This window comes from Mirounga angustirostris, unplaced genomic scaffold (genome assembly GCF_029215605.1).
Source record: "Mirounga angustirostris isolate CCGP_5_RB_7025 unplaced genomic scaffold, mMirAng1.0.hap1 SCAF_3, whole genome shotgun sequence".
Classification (NCBI taxonomy): domain Eukaryota; kingdom Metazoa; phylum Chordata; class Mammalia; order Carnivora; family Phocidae; genus Mirounga; species Mirounga angustirostris.
The window spans coordinates 95458707-95480372 of NW_026991711.1; the positions used below are offsets into that span (position 1 = coordinate 95458707).

The window sequence follows — 21666 nt, forward strand, 5'->3', positions numbered from 1 at the left end:
TTTCTGCTCTGGGGCCTCGAGCAGTAAGCAGTTAATGTATTATGTTAGGTTTTGTCTCTTAATTTCAAAAGTGGGGGGCTAGGGAGGTAGAGAGTGTGTGTGTGGTGTGTAACCCCTCTTGGAAATCAATCACCGAAGTCCCTCCTCAGAGGTCCTGAAAATCTCCTCCTGACTCCCTCCTCCCGCTGACCCCCTCACCCTCTCGCTGCCTGCCTCCATCCCGACGTGCTAATCACATTCAGGCCAAAGGCAGGGCCGGGCTACCTGGCTGCCGCCCAGAGGACATTTTATTTTATTTACAGATTGCTGTTAACCCCTGAACTATGGATTCTTCTGGAAGCTGTGACACAAGGAAGTCTAGCCCACTCGGGCAGTTCCAGCCTGGAGCTGCGGTAGTACTCACCTTAATGAGCTGTGTCGTTGGGAACAGAGCCCACAAGCCAGAGGTCGGGGGGTGGGAGGAGGTCGGGGGGGGACGCCTGGCCCCCTCCCAGCCTTGCCACCTGAGGGGACATGAAAACACGTGCGCAGCCCAAGGCCTGGCCTCAGAGTGGATTCCACTCCAGGCTCTGGTGGGATCTCGGCTTCCGGTCACCAAGTGGGTTCCAAGGTGATGATCTCACACTTGGGTTTATACACTTTTCTGTGTATTTCTAAATAACAGTTGCCCTCTCCGAAGCAAGGACTTTGAACAGATATGCCCTTCTTCCCACAAGACTGTAAGTACTCACAATCTTCGAAGAGCATCTCTTTCAGAATGACCTTTGTGAGTTAGTGTACAAATCACATATTCACACACACGCCCTGTCACAGACAAATAAAAGCTGTTTTGTGATTTTATATCCAGACCTTGCTCTTGCTCAAAATGGCTTTTCCCGGCCTGATCACTCACCTTATTCATCAGACTTGGCTCAGAAGGACTTTTGACTCTTTCCCAAACTCAGATCTTCCTTGAAGCAAGAAACTTCTCTATCACTGGAGATTTTCAAAAGAGTGTACCACATGCCCCGACATACTTCCAGAAGAGTTCTTAGGGGTTTTAAGCATGGCAGTTGTAATTGGAATAAACCTACGAGTCCCTGGGCATCTCTTGAAAGGCGACAAAATACACCTTGGATGTGAACGTTCTGGGTTGGTGACAATTCCATTCTCAAAACAATGTAGCCAGCAGACCTGCCATACTCCACCCCACCCCACCCCACCCCACCCCACCCCACCCCACCAAGCCAGCTTGGAGCTTGCTCCACTGGTAGCTGGACAACTAGTAAATATTTGTTTGAATTTCAAGCAGGTTCCTTAGATGAAAATCTGAGGCCTGGTTTTAAAGACGTGGTAAAATGTTTGGTATCGGAGAACCTGGTAATGGTATGTCTTTAACAAACTCTATTTGCATCTTTAAGACTTCTCTGGTAATATAGATGTGTGGATAACAATGATGTATAAAAATTCATTAGCCATGAAGCATGTTCTGAGAATATATTGTTGGTGAGGGAAGACCTAATCCTTAGCAAGTAGGTTTCTTCGTTTCCATTCATTTCTTACATATATGTTTCATATGTCTATAGTTTGTATGTAATATGTATATATTTTAAGCAGCCCCAGGATGCCCCACCCTTTCTACTAGGACACCGGAAGAGGGCTAATTAGGAGGGCATCTACACTGGTACCTCTGAGCCTGTGGCATTGGTAAAGGAAGGGCTCCTAAAACAATTTGGGGGGAGGTAATTTGATATTTGACATTTCCTTATACATAAATTTCTGGTTGGGTTGTTTTATTTTGGATTGCTTTTGTAGGCACTCTACCCCCGCCAGTGCATGATGGATCCCTATGCTCAGTGCCTGTAGGAGGAGGAGTCCCAAGTCAAAGAGAGCCCCAGGGGTGTGAGTACATGCCTAGAGAGGCTGAGGCGGGGCTACAAGGGCTCCCCAAAGGAGGGGTAGAGCATGGGGCAACTTCTCTGGCAGGCTTGACCACTACCCCTGGGAGGCCACGCTGCGCTTTCCGGCACAGAACATGGTGCTGGGGTCACGAGGCCAGCTTCTGCCTCCAGCTGTGTGATCTTAAGTAGGACTCTTATCATCTCTGGATGGGAGCCTAGCATTTGCAAGATGAAATGATTGGATGAGCTCAGCAGTTCCCTACTTGAGGTCTTTGACAGGAGTATCCTGGGGAGGAGGGACCTATAGTAAGTCCCATTGTTTTCAGGCGACTGCTGGAAACTTCCGCCCTCCACTTGCTAAGGCTGCCTTGGCCAACCACACTTGGCATTTCCTAGCTTTGGGCGGGAGGTAGAGCAGTTCCTTGGGCTCATGGATGCTGTTTCATGCTGACCAGGAGCTCTGGCTGCCAGTTACATGTGTCTTTGGTTAATAAAAATGGGAAAATAAATGTATTGTTATTCAATAAATATTTAAAAATCAGTAACACTTATAAGATACCTGGCATATTGTTGGCCCTTAATAAATGGTAGTCGTCATTATTATTAATATTCTTCTAGCTTATCTGGTTGGCAAGAGCTTTTAAAACGTAGGCTATAAGCAGGGACATTCATGGGGAGACAGTTAGGAGCCCAGGGGGCTGGTTTCCAGACCCTTCCAAGAAATAATATGATCTCAGGTTCTCCTGGCTGCAGGCTCCTGGTGCAGGAGGGCAGGGTGGGTACGTGAGGACTGGCGATCCCAAGACACCGAACCCCAGGGAACAGAGTCTCCAGCCCTATTTCATGTAGAGCCCACCCTTTCCCCCAGTTCCTTCGTAGTCCTGAGCTGGCCCCGTCTGCTGGGTGGACTGGCAGTCCAACTCTGGTGGGCAGGGTCTTGAGACTGAACCTCAACAGCCTGGCTGCCTGATCCTTTGCTAACTACGGGTTGCAAGGTCTGACACGAATAGGGATGGGGTTAGGGAGAGACATAAGACTTACGAGGGACGGTTTTCTTCCTCAGCGAGTTTCACCTCTCCTCGTCAAGGTGATGTGATTCAGAGTGCAATTGCACAATTGCTTTCATAGAATTTTTAAAAAAAATTTTTATTGTTATGTTAATCACCATACATTACATCATTAGTTTTTGATGTAGTGTTCCATGATTCATTGTTTGTGCATAACACCCAGTGCTCCATGCAGAATGTGCCCTCTTTAATACCCATCACCAGGCTAACCCATCCTCCCACCCCCTCCCCTCTAGAACCCTCAGTTTGTTTTTCAGAGTCCATCGTCTCTCATGGTTTGTCTCCCTCTCCCCCTCTTTCATAGAATTTTATGCCACACATTATAATAAGAACTACAATTTATTGACTGCTTCCTATTTGCCCAACACTCTCTGGGATATTAGCATATATATTATCTCACTGACTTTTTAGACAAGCCCTGAAGGGTGTATCAGTATTTCCATTTGATGATTTCAGACACTGAGGCTCAGAGAGGTTAAGCGACTTGCCCAAGATTACACAGCTAGATAGTGGCAGAGCTGGGATTTAAAGCCCATGCTCTTTCCAAATATTAAAGATTTGTTGCGATTTGATGAAATATCCCACAGTATGAGGAAGACAAACATTAGCAAGTTCCCAAAGAGTCACAGAGTGAAAGGTAATCCAGAAATGCTTCCGGGAAGAAGAGAGTTGTTGTTGTTGTTGTTGTTTTTAGGAGAGTTTTGAGTTGGCTCTTGAAGGGGAAAGGGAACAGGGAACAGGGGATTGAAGGGGAAGGTGTGGACTGAGCTGGGGGCCGCATGTGTGCAGGAGAGATGGGAGAGCCGGCATGCTGGTTTTGGGGTGATGGCAGAAGGCTGAGCCCCCTGAGCGTCAGATTGAGAGTGATGCCTCATGATTGCCGCTTGGGGAATAGGTGACATGGTTGGACACCTGTCTCTTTCCGATGCCTTTGGCTCTGTCTTTCTCTTTGGCTACCATTACCTCTCTGCCCACTGGTGGCAAGGGCTGCTCTGGGACTCCTACTCTGTGGACAGCAGTCAGATTCCAGGAAAAAATTGGCCAGGGATTTACTTTTCTGCTCCCTCCTCCCCTCCACCCATCCTCCCCTCCACCCATCCTCCCCTCCTTCCTTCCTTCCTTCCTTCCTTCCTTCCTTCCTTCCTTCCTTCCTTCCTTCCTTCCTTCCTTCCTTCCTTCCTTCCCTTCTTCCTCCCTCTCCCCCTCCCTTTCTTTTTCTCTGTCCCTCCTAATATTTTCTTTTCAAGACTAGCATTTAGGCAAGAATAAAACTGAATGAGACCAACCACTCGTAGTGTAGCTCTCCCACCCCACCACTCCAAACCGCAATTTTCCGCTTTTCTCCAGCGCCTTCTGGCTCTTGTCCATTTGTTCCCATCAGGCTGACGGTTGTAAACACTGGGTAGATACAACCTTTTATTTCTTTTGACCTTGATATCAGAAACTTTTTTTCCCCTACGTTGTCACAAAATTATCAATGGGTGCCTATATCCCACTGGGCCCCGGGGGAACCCTGATGGACAGAAGCTTCTCACCATGGCTGCATTTCTAGTTGTTTCTTTGGTGGGGGGGAGCTCCTTTCCTGCTGCTCTTATCACTGAGAGACCCAAGAGGTGGGCAGGGGCTGTGGGAGCAGAACACAGAGGGGTTGGGCTGCCTGGGGAGGGGGACGGGGCAGGCAGTAAGTCAACTGACAGAGATACCTCGGGGGATACATGCGGCTGGTGGGAGCCAGGAGAACGGGGTGGCGCTGCCAGGGGGGCTGATACTTATTTCTTGCAACTATTACGAGGACTGAACGAGATCATGTTTGCAAAGTTTCTAGCTTTCAGTAAACATAGTTCCCTTACTGCTCTTTCCTTCCTTTCTCCTTCAGATGGTCTTGAGCAACTCGGAGGTATTGATGATGGATACAATGATCTCTGTATAAGGAGGTCTTAGCTATGGGCCTGGCAAAACGATGGTCAACCCATTCATTCAACAGATGTCTGTAGAGCAGCTGCTATGTTCCAGAATGTGGGCCTGAATGAGACAGGCAAGACCTCTGCCAACATGGACCTCACAGTCTCGTCGGAGAGCCAACCAATAAACAGGTAAACACAAAGATAAGAATGTCCCATAATGTTAGTTCTATAAAAGGATGCCAGATGTTTAAATTGGGAGGTCAGGGGTGGCAACTGAATTTTAGATGGAAAGGCCTGGAGGGGTATTTGGTTGGAAAGCAGGGCCAGGGGGAAAAAATGGTTTTTTCTTAAGGTGGGAGTTTCTTTGGATGTGTCTTTGGGAGGGAGCCATTTAGGATTTTATGGGAGGAAGAAGCTAATGTAGGCCCTCCCCAAAGCCCATCCTCTCATGCCAACACTGTTGAGGGGATAATTAATGTCTGAGCTAAGTTCTGCACGATGAGAAAGAAACAGCACGTGAAGTTCTGGGGGAAGATGTGTGTGGCCATGGCCAGCACTCAGGGAGGTGTGGGAAGAGGGGGCAGGGTGTGTGGGGGAGGGCTCTGGGAGGCTGAGCAGGCAGGGCCTGTGGGCCTGTGCCCTCAGGGTTTGATTTCCAGTGCAGGGAGTCACTGGAAGGCTCTCAGCAGGACTGGGGTGCCCTGGTCGGGCTCAGGGTGTAGGCATTTAGACATTAGAAAATCTTTTAGAGGAAACAGTAAGTATGAATGGCAGACCCAGGCGTGATCAGGCCTATCCGGGAATGTCACACGTGCTGGGTCCTATTGGGTGAACTAGAATGTGAATTGGTATAAATAGAGTACATGCTATGGCCAATGAGACATTTGGAAGAGACGCCACAGTTGTGATGTTTCTGTGACCGTGAGGCAAAGGGGAGACCTGGGGAGGAACCTGGGAGAAGCCTGGGTGGAGGACCACGTCCAAGGCATAGGGGGAAAGGAAGGCTGGGGCTCTGTGTGTGTGTGTGTGTGTGTGTGGGTCCGCTGGGCATTGGATGCCCCCCTTTCTTCTCCTGGTGTGGCTCCCCCGATCAATGACTGTGTCCATGGACCCGCCAGGCCTCAGGCTGGCGCAGCTTCTCCCAGGCCATTCGTGAGCTTCCTTGGGTTTCCAGGGCCTGGCCACTGCTCCTTCTCTCAGGAGTCTCTCCATCCCTGCTGCCACCAAGAGTAGGCAGGCTCACATCTACAGGGAACACGGATTGTTGTGATTCTGTTATGATTCTTGAAGGGCAAGTGCGTGTCTATCAGCTCACCTGTGTACACATATTCAGACACTTCTGGTCACACCAACTTGAGCGACTTCTTGCCGCCACGCAGATCCTCTGACGTATATCACCCCCCACACATGGGCCTGACTCGCCAGGCCCTGGCAACCCATAGATGTTTGTATACATTCGTGGACCTGCCACAGTGCAACTCACCTCATCGGTTGGATTCACATGCAAGCTCCCAACACAAAAGGCTGCACCGGCAGAAGATCCTTGGTTTCCTGGACCCTCCCTCTGAGGAGCAGGTCTGGGTACAATGCGCCGTCCACGAGGCTCAAAATGCAAATTCCATAGACAGGCGACTCTGAAACTGTGCTTCATGACCCCTTAGCGAGTCATGAAATCAATTCGCAGGGTTGCAACTAACTTCCAAAGAAAGTGCAGAAAATAAATTTGGATGTAATAGGACGGGAAATGTGAGTGGGTCTGTCCTACGTAGTAAGGATAAGTGTAACGTGAGCTTTTTTTCAAATGCGTATTATGTGTACCAGATTGCAGTGGAATTTTTTGTTTTTACTGTGACTTGTGGCAGAAAATGTTTGAAAGGCACCACAAAACCTTCTATCTTAGTCTAGCACTGTGATGGGCAGTACGAGGAGCCCTTTCCCCTCCCCTGCCCTCCAGAGATGCTGGGTAGTGGGGAGCCTGAGCCCCCGCAGAGCTCAGTGATGTGGCCTACTTGTGCCCTGACCCAGGGGGGTGGAGGGGTGAGGCTGGACGCTGAGATGCTGTCTGGTGGGTTGGCTGAGAAAGAAGCCAGGAGATGCTTATAAACCTGAGTGGACAGGACCGGTGGACGGGTTGGTGGTGGCAGAGGGGTAAGTGACGGCTGAGGCTCCAGCCAGGTTTGGGTGTGGGGTAGACTGGGGCTGGGAATGCAGGTAGAGGAGAGACTTGTCTTTTGTGAAGGTGGATAGTGAGATTTGACACCAGCATATTGAGTTTGGGTGGCAAGGGAGACTTTTAGTTGGCCACAGCCGTGGTCGTCCTGGGTAGGGTCTGGGAGACAGTATGGGTCGGAGGTGCAGGTGTGGGGTCTGTTGCATGGGTGGGAGCGAAAGTGGGCTCAGGGGGGCAGGGGGTCAAGAAGAGGCCCAGGAGAGAGCCCCGAGAACCACTGCCATGCAAGGAAGGACCAGAGGCAGGGACACTGTGATGGGAGAGAGGCTGTTCTAGAAGCCAGGGGGTGAGTTCCAGGGAAGAGGCATGGACTGCTGTGTCCCAGCCGTCCCTGAGCAGAGAATCTAACCAGAGAGGAGACCTGAAACAACCAGATGGCTGTTCGGGACTGAACTTCATGCTGTCGGCTCCGTGGGCCAGTGCGCCCCCCGAGATCTGCCAGGACTTCCCTTGATATGTTGTCATCAAGAGCCAAGAGGGAAGAGAGTGAGGTTGGGACAAGGTAGAGGTAGAGCTGTGTTGTCAAACTGGCAGAGCCACCGGCCTCCCCTCCCCTCAGCCGCCGAGTGACACAGCCCCCTACCACAGCAAGGGACATCGGGAGACATGAGTTATAACTCTGGCCATCAGGAGCTCCCCTCACTCTCCACAGGTCTCATTTCCTGACCAAAAAACAAATGGGATGTCACCAGAATGATCTCTAGATCTCTGCCTTCTCTAAAATTCTTTAAAGCCTTCTGCAAAATGGGGTTTATCATCCTTGCCCTGCTTCCTTCACAGGAGGAACGCTTTGGAGAATCGTCAAGAACCACCAAAGCAAGGGTATTAAGATTATAGTCATCATTCAGGGTATTTACCCAAAGAAAATGAATACACTAATTTGAAAAGATACACGCATGTTTACTGTAGCCTCATGTGTAATAGCAAGATATGGAAGTAGCCCCAGTGTCTATTACTAGATGAATGGATTTAAAAAAATGTGATATACATACACAATGGAATATCACTTGGCCATAAAAAAGAAGGAAGTCTTGCCATTTGCAAAAACATGGACGGATCTAGAGAGTATTATGCTAAGAGAAATAAGTCAGACAGGGGCGCCTGGGTGGTGCAGTAGGTTGAGAATCCGACTCTTGGTTTTGGCTTGGGTTGTAATCTTGGGGTCGTGGGATCGAACCCCACGTTGGGCTCCGTGCTCAGTGTGGAGTCGGCTTGAGACTCTCTCCCTCTCCCTCTGCCCCCTGCACATGCGCTCTCTCTCTCAAATAAATAAATCTTTAAAAAAAAAGAAATAAGGCAGACAGAGAAAGAAAAACATCATATGATTTCACTTACAGTGGAGTCTAAAAAACAAAACGAATGATTACGTAAACAAACAAACAACAACAAAAATAGAAACAAACTCAGAACTCTAGAGAACACACCGATGGTTGCCAGAGGGGAGGGGTGTTGGGCACGGGGAAAATAGGTGAAGGGGATTAGAGATCCAAACTTCCAGTTACGAAATAAATAAGCCACAGTGATGAGAAGTACAACATAGGGAATACTGACAATAATATTCTCATAACTTCGTGTGGGGACGGATGATAACTAGACTTACCGTGGTGAACATTTTGTAACGTATGCAAGTGTTGAATCATTATGTGGTATGTCCGAAACTAATAACATGTATCAACTATACTTCAATTAGAGATTTCGAAAAGGGTTATGGTTGTTCATAATTAGACTCAAAAAGGCCCTCAGCAGCCTGAGGTAGCCAGGTAGCTGTCAGATCTCTCCATTCCTTTCTCCTTCTTCTCTACCTGCTTACCCGTTTGCTGCTGTATTCTCAAAATTGTGCATAGTGGTTGGCAAAAATGGGGGGATAGGAGGAACTGAGGCAGAAACTTATTAAGCCAGTGAGTAATTGTTGGGTACAGACTGGGTGCAGGTATCTGTTAGATGCTGGGGTTACCATGGAGACCAGGATACAGGATTGGCTGTGAAGGCTTCTGCTGTTGGTGCACAGCAGAACCACCCCTGCAGTTCTTCAAACCCAGATTCCATGGGTCCCGTGCTAGACCCACCTCTCTCAAAGCTTCAAGGAGGCCACCTTGGCATGTGTCTGTTTAAAAAACTCCATAGGGGATTTAATTGCACTTGGAAGGGTGAGGTGAGGACCAACCACTGAGTGGGAAGACGCAAAGCAGCTCCCTGAGATGGAGTGGTAAGTGCTAGAAGAAAGTAGGGTCATGAGTGCTGGGACGGAGTGCTAAGGAACCCCAGAGCAGGGGTGTGTGAACATAGATGCAGTCAGGGAAGACTTCCTGAAGGAGATGCTGCCCATACTGAATTTTGAAGGATGCGGGAAGAGGGAATAGCAGGTGCGAAGGCACGGAAGCTTTAAATGGATGGCCATATGCCACCTTAAAGGTGTCTACACATAAAGTGCACAGTCCGGCTTAGAGGTATACCTTATAGGCAAGCCCACCTGTGACCCTGAGAAAGTCCCATTGTAGATCCCTCCCTTTTCACAACACGGGCTGGCTTCCATCATGAGGCTGGATGTGTTCTCTGGGGACCCGGTTCCTGTTAATAATGGATTTATGCAAACAAGAGTAGCAACCATATTAAAGCACACCAGGGTGAGAGGCAGGCTTTTCTCAGATTTCACCCGGATCAGGCAGGAACAAATGGGTAAATTTACCAAGGCCTCATTATGGGCAGGTCTGTCCTGCATTGTTGCTAGCTATTGTAAAGAAAGTATTATTCCTGCCATCTTAGCTGTTCAGAGAGATGGAGTGACTTGCCCAAGGTCACACAGCAAGTGTGTGGAGAATGAGGACTTGGGTCTAATCCTACTTGGGCACACAATGAGGTGGCTAAGAGTGTGGCAGCCAAACTTCCTGGGCTTGAATCCCTCATCCATGTGTCTGAGGGATCTCGGGGCAATTTCCTTCAGCTCCGGGCTCAGTTTCCTCATCTTTAAGAAGGAGAGGCTCATGGGGCGCCTGGGTGGCTCAGTTATTAAGCATCTGCCTTCGGCACAGGTCATGATCCCAGGGTCCTGGGATCAAGCCCTGCATTGGGCTCCCTGCTCAGCCTGCTTCTCCCTCTCCCTTTGCCGCCTCCCCCCCCAACTCATGCTCTTTCTCTCTCTCTTTCTCAAGTAAATAAATAAAATCTTTAAAAAAAAAAAAAAAGAAGGCGAGGCTGACAGAGCCTTCCTGGTAGTGCTCTGGTGAGGACTGAATGCGCAGTGCCTGAGCGTAGCGGGTGCCCAGTCAGTGGTGCTGAGAACACCCAATGCTGGTGGCAGTCATGCTCACTCCTAAGTCTGGGCTCCCGCCCTGTCACACCCAGGGAACAGGTCCAAGGGACTCAGATTTGGCAGTGCCCAGACTGCCTACCCAGCTCTGACATTCCGGAATGGGTTGTGAGTCTCAGTTTCTGGAAATCCAGCTGAAGTCCTGGGATAACTTATCTGGAGGCACGTGGATTATCCCTTCGACCTTCCTGAGCACCCAGTTTGCTCGACTTGGCAGAGGCGGGTACGGGGACAGAAGCCTCCCTGTCTCGTCTGGGATGGTGTCGGTCGTCTCCTGTCAGGAGGCTGGGCTGCCTTGTAGAGCTCTGGGGAAAACTATGGATGTAAAAGTAGAATGGGTTGTTGTGGAGAGGGCGCTGGCCTACCTGCCCCAGCGGTAGACAGGAGAGACAGCAAGAGAAAACTCTGAAAGTGGCCAATTTTCTGCAAGTATTCAGTTTTAAAGCCCTTTGGATGCAATTTCTAAAGGGCCTATGTGCAGGGGCAAGCACCGTGGCAGGGCTCAGGGCCATCAGAGGCTGCAAGGGCATGGCTGGGGGGCAAGTGGAGGCCTGCCAAGCGGAACTGCAGCCCAAGCAGGGGGGCTGAGGGGGATTTCTATGCAAATGAGCCTGACAGAGGCAGGTGTGTGTGTGTGTGTGTGTGTGTGCGTGTGCATACGCACCATGATGGCAACCACACTCCTAACACTCCTAAGGGCGCATCCGGGAAGATTCGGGAAGCTGCTCGAGAAGAAAGCCAGAGACAAAGGGCTGGGAGGAACAATGCCAGTGAAGATGGGCACGAGTCGGAGCCCAGAACTGGGGCCTGCTGCTCCCAAGACCCCCAGCTCTAGGCCTGCTGGAGGTGGGAGGGGGCGATGGGCCCAGGGCAGGATGGCCGTCAAGGTTGGGACACCTCTGACAGAGCTTTGCCTATGCTGTGGCGGAAGCAAAAGACACTGCCTGCTTCTCTCCTGTGGGTCAACTGAGGTGGAGAGTCGGGGCACAGTTATCTAGAAAATGGCATCGGAATCCATTGTGAAAGTCAAGGGGCTTCTCAATTTGGCCCAAATCATCCCGGCTGTGTGGTCGCAATGATTCTTTTCCTCAGCCAATTCAAAATAGTAATGGTTTGCGGCCAGACCCTGTGGGAACCTGCGAATCTTCAGGACCTGCTGACGTAGGGGAGGTGCTCGGGAGAGAATATTGAAGAGACAGAAGAGAAACTCTCATGCCAGGCGGGCTGAGGAGCATTCCAGGCACCATGAGGAACACCAAGCAACATAGTGGATGAGGGCCTCACTGGCCGGAGAGACAGAGCTCACCCAGGAAGGACAATGGCCATAGCTAATAGTTTTGAGCATTTGCTATGCACAAGGCTGTTCTCAGTTCTTTACGTATATTAAGTCATTTAACTCCTGTGAGAATATGAGGTAGGTGGAATTACGAAGCCCCTTTGACTAACATGGAAACCGAGGCACAGGAGTTCAAATTACGTTCGTGAGGCCCCAGAGTGAGGGCCAATCCCGTGGGGAAGATATGATGGACACCTTATTGTAGCTGAGGAAATGAAGCCCAGAGAGACCAAGGTATCCGGGATCATTCAGATGTATGCAGAACCCCCCTTGGCTAGCTGGTACCTGGGTATGCAGAGGCCCGCATGGGGCGTGTGTAGACCTTTGACTGTAGCCCCAACCCAGGCCTTGTGACCTGAAACATAGGCATTTTCTGCTGGTCCTTCATGCCTGGGGACCCTCAGATACCCGGAGTCCCCCCAGGTCTTCTGGAACCCCTGGGCTACTGGCATCCTGGGGCCTGCCCTGCCTGCCAGGAGCAGATTTGCCCAGCCATTCGGCTTTCTCCACAAGTGCTCCTGGGCTGAAGATGGAGCTGGACCTCGGGGCTTCCTCAGAAAGACTTGGCTTGTGCACTCAGCACAGCACGAGCCTGCACCGCTAAAGCAGCTCGACTGTCGGACATCCTCTTGCTGGACCCTGTTGAGGGGCTCAGACTTCATCAGTGGCTTGTAAACATTTGGGGCCAAGATTCCTTTGTTTAAATAACATCTTACTCAAAAGTTTCGTAAGACAACAGTGGCGCTGGGCTGGCTGAGGATGGCAAGGCCCCTGCAGCTTGGTGGCCGGCCTCATCTGGACGCTGTGAGGGCCACGCCTCAGGGCCCCCTGGCTTCCTTGGAGTACATGTGAACCCCCATGAAACAGGTGCTTTCTGACGTCCTGTCTAGCCCTAACACCACGTCTTGTGGAGAAGCTTGAACACACAGCCGGGCCGTGTCTTTGGGGTCCAGGCCTGCTTCCGGTCCGTTTTGGGGAGCAGACAAAGAGAAAGGACAAAGGCTTCTGGGTCCCTTTGGCCTTCATCCCACTCATCACGTGCATTTGTGGGTTTGGGGTGAACAGACCCACGTTTTAATCTCATCGCTTCCGGTTCCGAGCTGGGTGACCTCAGATAAATCATTCCATGGGTGCAAGCCTGTTTCCTCTCCCTCGAAGGGGTGCTGGGTTTGAGTCAAGTAACGCCCGCCGAGTCCTTAGCCTGGCTTCGTGTACTCATGTGCTACACCACGGCTCTCCAGGGGTGTTTGGGTCCGGCTCTGGCAGGCACGTGATGTCAAGGCTGGACCCAGGCTTTACTTCTGGCAAAACTGGGAGGTGCTCTGGGCTCCTCCTTTCTTTCAGCTACCCCCTTCTTCCTGCTCCCCTCGGATGCCACCAACAAAGCTGTCTTAGTCGTGACATTCTCTGGCCCGACAGCTTGTCTTATCAAGGTCACACACTCTTTGGGTCTCCCAAGGTGAACATCAGCAAGCCTGCTACACCGGGCTCCTCTCCCAGGTAGGGCAATGAATTTTGTCCCGTAGAACTTGACCGTGCTCTCCTGGCCACCTGCCCGGGGACACCTGGCCTGCTCACCTTTCTGCCCTCAGCACCCAACTCCAGCCCAGGGCATTTCAAACAGGCCATTTTAATGGCGTATTGGGATAGAATGATCTTCCTTCTTTCTGATCCAAAAGAGTGATCCTGAAGATAGAAATGTCTGGCCAGCTCCGGGGGTGTAAAAAAAGATTCCCTTGTGCAAAGACCCTAACGCCCTTTAAATTATGGAAGGGTCTATGTGACAGGCCTTTGCTGTGAGGCCAGAGGGGGAGGGTTTGCTGTTTTGTTCGGGAGGCACGTTTTTAACCTCAGAAAATGTCAGTCGAGGCTGTGGGTTGGTGCAGGAGGGAGAAAGGGACTTGTTAGACCCAGACCAGGACCTTCTTTGAGAGGCCGGAGAGGAATTCTTTGACTAAAACAAGCCATTCTCAATGCCAGGCAAGGAGTTCTTTGTCTCTGTGGTAGCCAGATATGATGTAGGATGGATGCCAGGAAGAAATACAAATTTCCCAGGGGAGGACGCAGACCAGCTGAAGGAAATCAGCATTTTTCCAGAAAACCATGATGGCGGTACCAAAGGCCAGCACAGCTGCCACCGTCTGGGTCTTCTGGAGCCTATTACCTGGCCCAACGCCCCCAAGTCTGGGGTGCTTGTATTATCCAGGTAATGGAACACAAACACGTGTGTTTTCCTGCACAATTACAGCTCTCGCAGCGTGGGCCTAAATAGTGACTCCAAAGGCAGAGCCAGGGGGCTTCGGGGACTATCCATGTGGAAGGCGATGTTTCAGAGGCTTTGGCAGGAAGCTGAAGTTCAGGGCTGCTTGCGGTAACCCAGACTCCCGTCTGCTTTGTGCTCTGAAGGCCAGAGTGTTGGGTCTGATTTTGTACACCTGCCCGGTTGCCCTGTGGAGGTGGCAGTAGAGGTTCGACCAAAAGGTGAGGGACAAGAATCTGTGGCTCAGGGCAGTCAAGACCCTCATGCCAAGGGGAAGCCTCTTGCGTCTGCATCCAGAAGCAGTGCCCGCTAGGAGAGTGGACAGCAAGACCCTTGGCCCAGGGACATCTGCTTCTCTGATTCAGATGCCAGAGCTGACCAGGAGCTTATACAGCATCTAGTCTAACCCCTTCATCCCACAGGCCAGGAAAGCGATCTGGAGCTGCTGAACAACTGGCCGTTGGAATTTCAGTGGGCATTTTAAACACCTCTGATCCTTTTGAATAGGATCAGCATCCCCAAACACCACTGTGCTTATTAAGTAACCCACAGTTTGGGGCAGGGTTGAAATGAGAATCCAGGCTATAAAAAAAGGCCACTTAGGAAAAAAAAAAAACCAACAAAACTAATGCCATAAGCAAAATGAAATGAAAAACTGGGGGAGAATATTTGTAATTCATCATACCGGGAAAGAATGAATTTCTTTAATATATAAGGAGCCATTATAAATTAATAAGAAAAGAACCAACAACTCAACAGAAAATTTATCTGGGAATAGACATCATTTACAGTAGGGGAGGTTCAAATTGCTCTTAAAATATTTGCAGAGTTGCTCAACTTCACGTATAATAGCAGAAATACACATTTAAAATTTGAGAGACTGCTTTTTAACTATCCAGTTGGCAAAGATCAAAAAGTCCGCGTCACCTAGTGCTGGCCTAGGCTGTGGGGAAACAGACACTTTTATACAATGTTGTTGGAAGTATAAATTGATAAAATCTCTATGAAGAGTAATTTGATAATAACTATCAAAATGAAAAATGCATGTTCCTTTTCACCTCCAGGAATCTCTCCTATAAATACATTAGCACACTTGCGAAGTGAGCCGATACAAAGTCTATCAGTAAAACACTGGCAACAACAAAGGAGTTAGAGTCAAATAATTAAGAGCCTACTTCCATAGAGGACTTCTTAGATAAATTATGGTATATCCAGATAATAAAATATTACACAGCCATTAAAAAGAATGAACCAGTGCTCTGGATGGATATAGAATAATCCCAAATGCATATATATTTTTAAAGATTTTATTTATTTATTTGACAGAGAGAGACACAGCGAGAGAGGGAACACAAGCAGGGTGAGTGGGAGAGGGAGAAGCAGGCTTCCCACGGAGCAGGGAGCCCGACATGGGGCTAGATTCTAGAACCCCGGGATCATGACCTGAGCCAAAGGCAGATGCTTAATGACTGAGCCACCCAGGTGCCCCTAAATGCATATTTTTTTATATGACAAAAGTAATTGCAGAATACATGCAACCATTTGCATGAATAATAATATATATTATATTATTATATATATTATATATATACACACATATTTGAAATTGCTTGTATGTGCATAGGTTCTCTTTGGGAGGATATACACAAAACAGCAGTGGTGGCCTCTGGGAAGGAAAAGTGGACGTCTCTCAGCACAAGTCTTGGCTGAGCACACGTCTGGGATGGGGTGGAGGGAAACTTTTCACTGTATGCTCTTTTGTTTCTTTTGAATTTTGTATCATGTGTGTCTATTCCTAGTTTTAAAAAAATGACAAACATTTAATTCAGCTACAGAAGATTTAAAGACGAGGGTCTCGGGGCCAATCTCACCTGTCATGACAATTCCACCTGGCTGACTGTAACCTTGGTGAGGCGCAGGCCAGAGAATGTCTGGGGTGCGGAGGAGCTAGGCTGGCTCAGAAGGTCTGGGGACACCCGCACCCCCCCCCCCCCCCCACAGTACGCTGGAATCAAAATGGAGCATTTGAAATGCCAGTGATCTTGAAAACAAATGGCTAGTTGGACCAAATGGCAGGCCCGTTTCCAAGTGTCTCTCTTTTTCTCCTCCCCCTCCAGGAGGGTAAGGTCTGCGAGGTTAGGGATGGTTGGGTAGCCTTTTGCAGAGCCTGGGGCCTGCCTGAGTAGTGCTGAGCACAAGGCCGGTGACGAAGTCAGCGGGCTTTCGAACTCAGTGGGTATCATCTGGCCCTGCTGTATTCTCTGAGGTGAGATCTGCACTGGGAACAGGTGGTACAGCAGAAAGAACACGGCATTTGGAGTCACGCTGACCTGGCTTTGGGTGTGGACTCTACAAATATGAGGATTATAGTGTTAAATTAATTATACAAGGGGACTGTAATGTCCCTGCGGCCTACACAAGGAAACGTAAATCTAAGCCTGTAAATACCTCAAGGTTATGAAATCAAAACGCGAAGGACAACCAATCAGAGACAGCCAGCTAGGTGTTCAGCTATAACCAATCAAAGAGTTTCCTTCCTTTGCTCTGGCATTTTCTCTTTTTAAAAATTTTTTTTTTTTTAAAGATTTTATTTATTCTTTATTTGAGAGAGAGAGAGCACATGAGAGGGGGGAGGGTCAGAGGGAGAAGCAGACTCCCCGCCGAGCAGGGAGCCCGATGCGGGACTCGATCCCGGGACTCCGGGGTCATGACCTGAGCCGAAGGCAGTCGCTCAACCAACCGAGCCACCCAGGCGCCCCTGGCATTTTCTCTTTATCAATCTTTCCCTGAGCTCCTGGAGGCAGAACACTCCTAACCAACTTCTGGTTTGGTGCTGCCCAATGTGAATCCGTTTTCACTCAAATCATCTGTTAAACATTTTAATATGCCTCAGTTTATCTTTTAATAATAGTTAGGAGCATGATCCTTAAGCTTTCTGAGTCTCTGCTTCTCATCAGCAGAATGGGGATGATCTTATCCATTCCAAAGGGCTGTCATTAGGTCTGATGTGAGTGAGGATGCAGTACCCAGAGTCTCAGCGCCTCCCAGACGCCCCTGTGGCCTGGTGCAGGTGACACTCTTGGACCATGGTAGATGGCTACATTAATTAACGGGCCCTAGGCAGGTGGCCTAGGTTTAAATCCTGGTTGTGCAAATTATAAGCTGTGAAATTTAAGATAAATGACTTAACCTCTCTGTGTTACATAACCTGTAAAATTGGGATAATAATAGTACCTAGGTCATCTAGAGTTGTTGTGAGCATAAAAAGTGAGAAATAACTTGTTCCATAAAGCACGTAGCACCGAGCCTGACTTGGAATCAACAGTCAAGAATATTAGCTGTTATTCTTATTATTAGTATTGGTTTGGAACAACTGGATAAATCTAGTCAGTCAATGACTGGTCTTAAAATTTAGTGATCAGGGGCGCCTGGGTGGCTCAGTCAGTTAGACATCTGACTCTTGATTTCGGCTCAGGTCAAGATCTCATGGGTAGGGATCATTGAGCCCCCAGACCCCCAGACACAGGCTCTGCCCTCAGCAAGGAGTCTGCTTCTCTGCTTCTCCCTCTCCCTCTGCCCCTCCGCTAGCTCTCACTCGCTGTCCCTCTCAAATAAATTAATTTTTTTAAAAAAGTTTAGTTATCAGGTTGAACTTCTTCTTTTTTTTGGATACACAGTGGGAGATGCTGGAATTGGCATCTCCGGTGCGGGCAGCTTACATTTTCCAGAGATACAGATCAAGCAAATGGGCAAAACACACCCAATTAGACTCACCATGAAACTGCATCCCATCTGGCAGTGCCCATGTGGGACCAGGTCAGGGAGGAGTCACGAAGGGGCTTATATCAAAGAAATAAAAAACGCCACGCCGAGCCCTGTTGTTCAGGGAGAAACACTGAGCATGTGGAGTGGTCTTTGAAGGAAATGGAAATGAAATTCACAAGACCTTGGTGGAGGGTAGAGGCAGGGTCTGCATCATGGGGGGAAGCTGGATTTTTTTCTGAGGTTCTGAGTACAAGGAACGGGGAGGCCGTGTTTGGGAAGCTGCAGTGTTTTTGGCTTTCTTTCCCGGAAAGAAACATTATTTGGGCGTGTGGGGTGAAGGAAGGCTAGTGGAGGCAGAAAACGTCTAGACAGAACAACTGGAAGGGTGTAGGCTATTGCACAGGCTCGAGAAACTGACTTTGAGGGGGCTTAGCGTAGCGAAGAACTCCGAAGAGGTACAAGGACACAGTGGAACCGATTATTGAAGTCATGTCAGAAGGGAGATTTGTTAGAGGGATTAATTAGCAACAATAATTCACTAGGTGCCTCCTCCCACATTAGATGACACATCCCAGCAGCACCAGTAATGAGGAGCCCCAGTAATCTGGAGGTGAGGGGAGGGAGGGAAGAGGGCTCAATGCACGGTACATATATTAACTTCTAAAATAAGCCAAAGAACACATGCTACGGAAAGGATACCTGGGCCCCACCAGGGCCTCCTGTCTCTCCGACATTTTATGAGAACTTTGTGTAATTGATTGCTTTTTGATTCAGGAGTTTCCGGAAGAGTGTTCCCATCCTATGGCTGGGCCAGGCTGAAGCGCAAGGTGGGGGGAACCTGCTGCTCTTCACTGCTTCCGAATGGAATGTTTTTGAGACAGAAGCATGAGGACTCTTTCCCCCGTGTTTCACACAGATCTGCCTTAAGAGATCACTTCCACCCTGATGTGTTTGCTAGGATAGCATGTGGGGTTCCGAAACAGGCTTACCCCAGCATCTGATCACTCCCTGGCTACATTCTTCTGAATGAGAGTGGAATCGGAGGCCACTTTTCACGGAGGGGAGCTGCGCTGGGCCCCACCTCTGGTCCACAGGAAATCCTAGGACAGGGGACATCCAGCCAAAGCCCTCCCTGGCCACCTGCGATCATTCCAGAAGCGCCATGAATCTCAGCGCCCTTGGCACAATGAGAGAAGCAATCGAAACAGGATCTAGGTCCAAGCTGTTACTTAATTACGATTATTATTTTTCATTTCACCACCAGGAAATTTCAACCCCAGGATGGCCGAAAGCAGAAGGCCGCACACCCTGGAGTCGGAAACCTATTTTGTAAGCACTTCCTCGCAGCCTCCCAAAGTTTAAATATTAATTTGCCTGTAATTGGCGGAGAAAACAAACAGGCAAATTAAAAACGCGACAAAGCTGACTTTCTCCTTCCTCGGAGCTCCCTCCCTTTTCATTTCACTGCCGCCCGCCTAGAACGGGGATATAAGACAATGGGACCCAGAGCTGGGTGGAATTCTAAGCCTGGGCTTGCCTTAAAGCTACAATATGGATTTAATTTATATGCAAATGCAAGCAATAAAAAGGCAGACACTGTAGAAATTATAGGGTTTCCCCCCTCCTTTTCTTAGGAGATGCTCAAACCCTTTCTCTCCTCTTCCCACTAAGACCTAATTATTATTGGTTCTTGCTCCCTTCCCCTCTCCTGCGCACTCTGGGTGTAAACTGGGCCTTTTAAGAAAAGCAATGGAAGACTGAGAATAAGAGAAGGAGCATCAGGATAATTTCACAGTCTGACTCCCCACCCCCACTTGGGTTTTTTTTTTTTTTTTGCCTGCCGGGGCCCTCCTGTTGGTCAGTAGAACGCAAAACTGATCAAAGCCAGCCGGAAGCCTTAAGTAGGCTAAAATGGGGCTAAAGTATGCTAATAGAGGAGCTAAATATACTTTAATCCTGTTATAATACAAGGTAACTTGGAGGCAGGGAAAGGGCCCAGTGGCTTTGGCAGGGGGCGGAGGGGGGCTGGGGACCCCTGTGAACCCTGAATAGAAGTTGCTTCCTATTCTTTCTCTGGCTGGGGGTGGGGTGGGGGCCTTCTTCCTCAGATGCCCACACGAGCCCCGCCTGTCCCGTTTACTGAGTGTCAACAGTTGGGTGAGCAAGACTTCTCAGCCCTTAGATCAGGACCCTGTGACCCTCCGCACTGAGGCCGCACCATTCAGCCAAGCCTTCCAGCTGTTGTCTGAAGGATGAAGGGTTTTTGTTTTTTTTTTTTTCAAAGTAGGGCATGGCTTAGGAGAACACTAGGCAACAGTTTTAAATTATGTCCTTACCACCACCCAGCTTGCTCTGCAGATCGTGGGGTGGGGAGTTGGTCTGTGCAAGGCCCGGCGTGTCTAGCCTGGTGAAGAGCAACATGGACACACAGATTCATTTTGGGCAGCACTGAGCAGGCCTTGGAAGGGAACCAGCCTCTCTGGCCACCTTCAGAGCTGGCTTCCACCAGGCTAGCCTTGATTTTACGGAGGAGACCGGGACTGGAAGTTGATTTGGTTAACTCTCGCTGAAACAAGAGCTGGGATACTCTGTTTCCCATCTCTTTCTGGGCTCTCGGCCTCGGAGGCTCATTCCAGAGTCAGGGACGCATTTCCTGGGCCCGGTCTCCCTTTGGAAGAACCGGGGTCCAGGCCCCCCTCCCCTCCCGGAGGACCTCAGAGGACACGATGCAGTTTTGCAGCCCTGCCAACTGACGCTGGTATCAGAAGCTTGGAAACAAAGGTCGCATTGAGGCCTACTTCCCACTGTGCGTGTGGCTGGAAGTCTGAAGGGTGGGGTGGGGAGGAGGCCAACGGTCCCAGATACCTCTCTGTTAAGTACAAATTACATACTGGATGTATTAAGTTGTAATGGTGTGTTTTGCCTCTGACTTAGTTTCATGAGAACGCCGGTGCATCCTCCCAAATGCTGAGTGCGTGACACATGCAAACAAAAAGAATTCAATCCTGACAGAATATGTTTTGTTTGAATCCAGGCCCAGCTTTCTCTTTTCTTCTTTCTTTCTTCCTTCCTTCCTGCCTTCCTTCCTCCCTCCCTCCCTCCCTTCCTCCCCTTCCTTCCTTCCAACTTTCTCTTTCTTCCTCCCTCCCTCCCTCCCTTCCTTCTTCTTTCTTTTCTTTTTATTCTTTCTCTTTTTCACTCAGTCGCTCTTACTCTCTTCCTTCCTCCCTGCCCCCTGCCCCTCCTCAAAGTCCCCACCTGGATACTCCAAGGGGCAGAACACTTCCAACGCACTGTGCTTTGGGGAGCGTTGGCTTATGAAGTCGGCCAGAATGTGTATGAATGAGTCTGTTCTGAAAACCGGCCACTGAACAAACAGATCATTTCTATACCTGCCCCCCCCCCCAGTCCTCCATATCCTGGTCTGTAAGGTGAGGGGGTTGTACCAGGTGTTCCCTGAGGTTCCTGGAAGCCTCTGACAGTCCAGGTGGCTGTCTGCCCCAACCTCTGCTGCATGTGTACATGGGAGTCTGGAAGGGTTGAGGACACAGTAGGTGGGGAGTGTGCGTTCAGTGTTGACACGTCGAATGCATCACCCGGATGTTGCAGGGAAGGGCCTGGTGCGCCAGTGTCGCCCAATGCAAAGAGAACCCACAGACAACTTAAGAGAGACTAAGTTTTGATCCTGGCTGTACCACTTCCTGGCATTGAGATCTGGGGCAAATGCTTAAACTCTTCACACTTGAATTTCTTAATCTGCAAAATGGGGGTAGGAATCTCTATTTCTTGGGATTTTGAGGATCTCATGAGCTGATACCTCTGACGTGCTTAATAGGGCCCTTAGAACATGGTGAGTACCTCTTGAAAGTTACCTCTTACTACTCCAAGACTTAAAATGTTGCTACTCCCCTGTTACC

General features: G+C 49.4%; 1 protein-coding gene across 3 annotated transcripts in view; it reads left to right on the top strand.

Annotated features, from left to right (window-relative positions):
• Nucleotides 1-21666, top strand: part of EN1 (engrailed homeobox 1) — an 83339-nt gene that overhangs the window by 23763 nt on the left and 37910 nt on the right. For 2 of the 3 annotated variants that reach the window (XR_008505634.2, XR_010410115.1), the window contains exon 3: nt 4824-5040. The gene's annotated coding sequence lies outside the window, so the exon portion shown is untranslated. Of the gene's footprint in view, nt 1-4823; nt 5041-18523; nt 20754-21666 lie in introns of those variants that run through there. The other variant, XR_008505636.2, reaches the window with a different exon arrangement.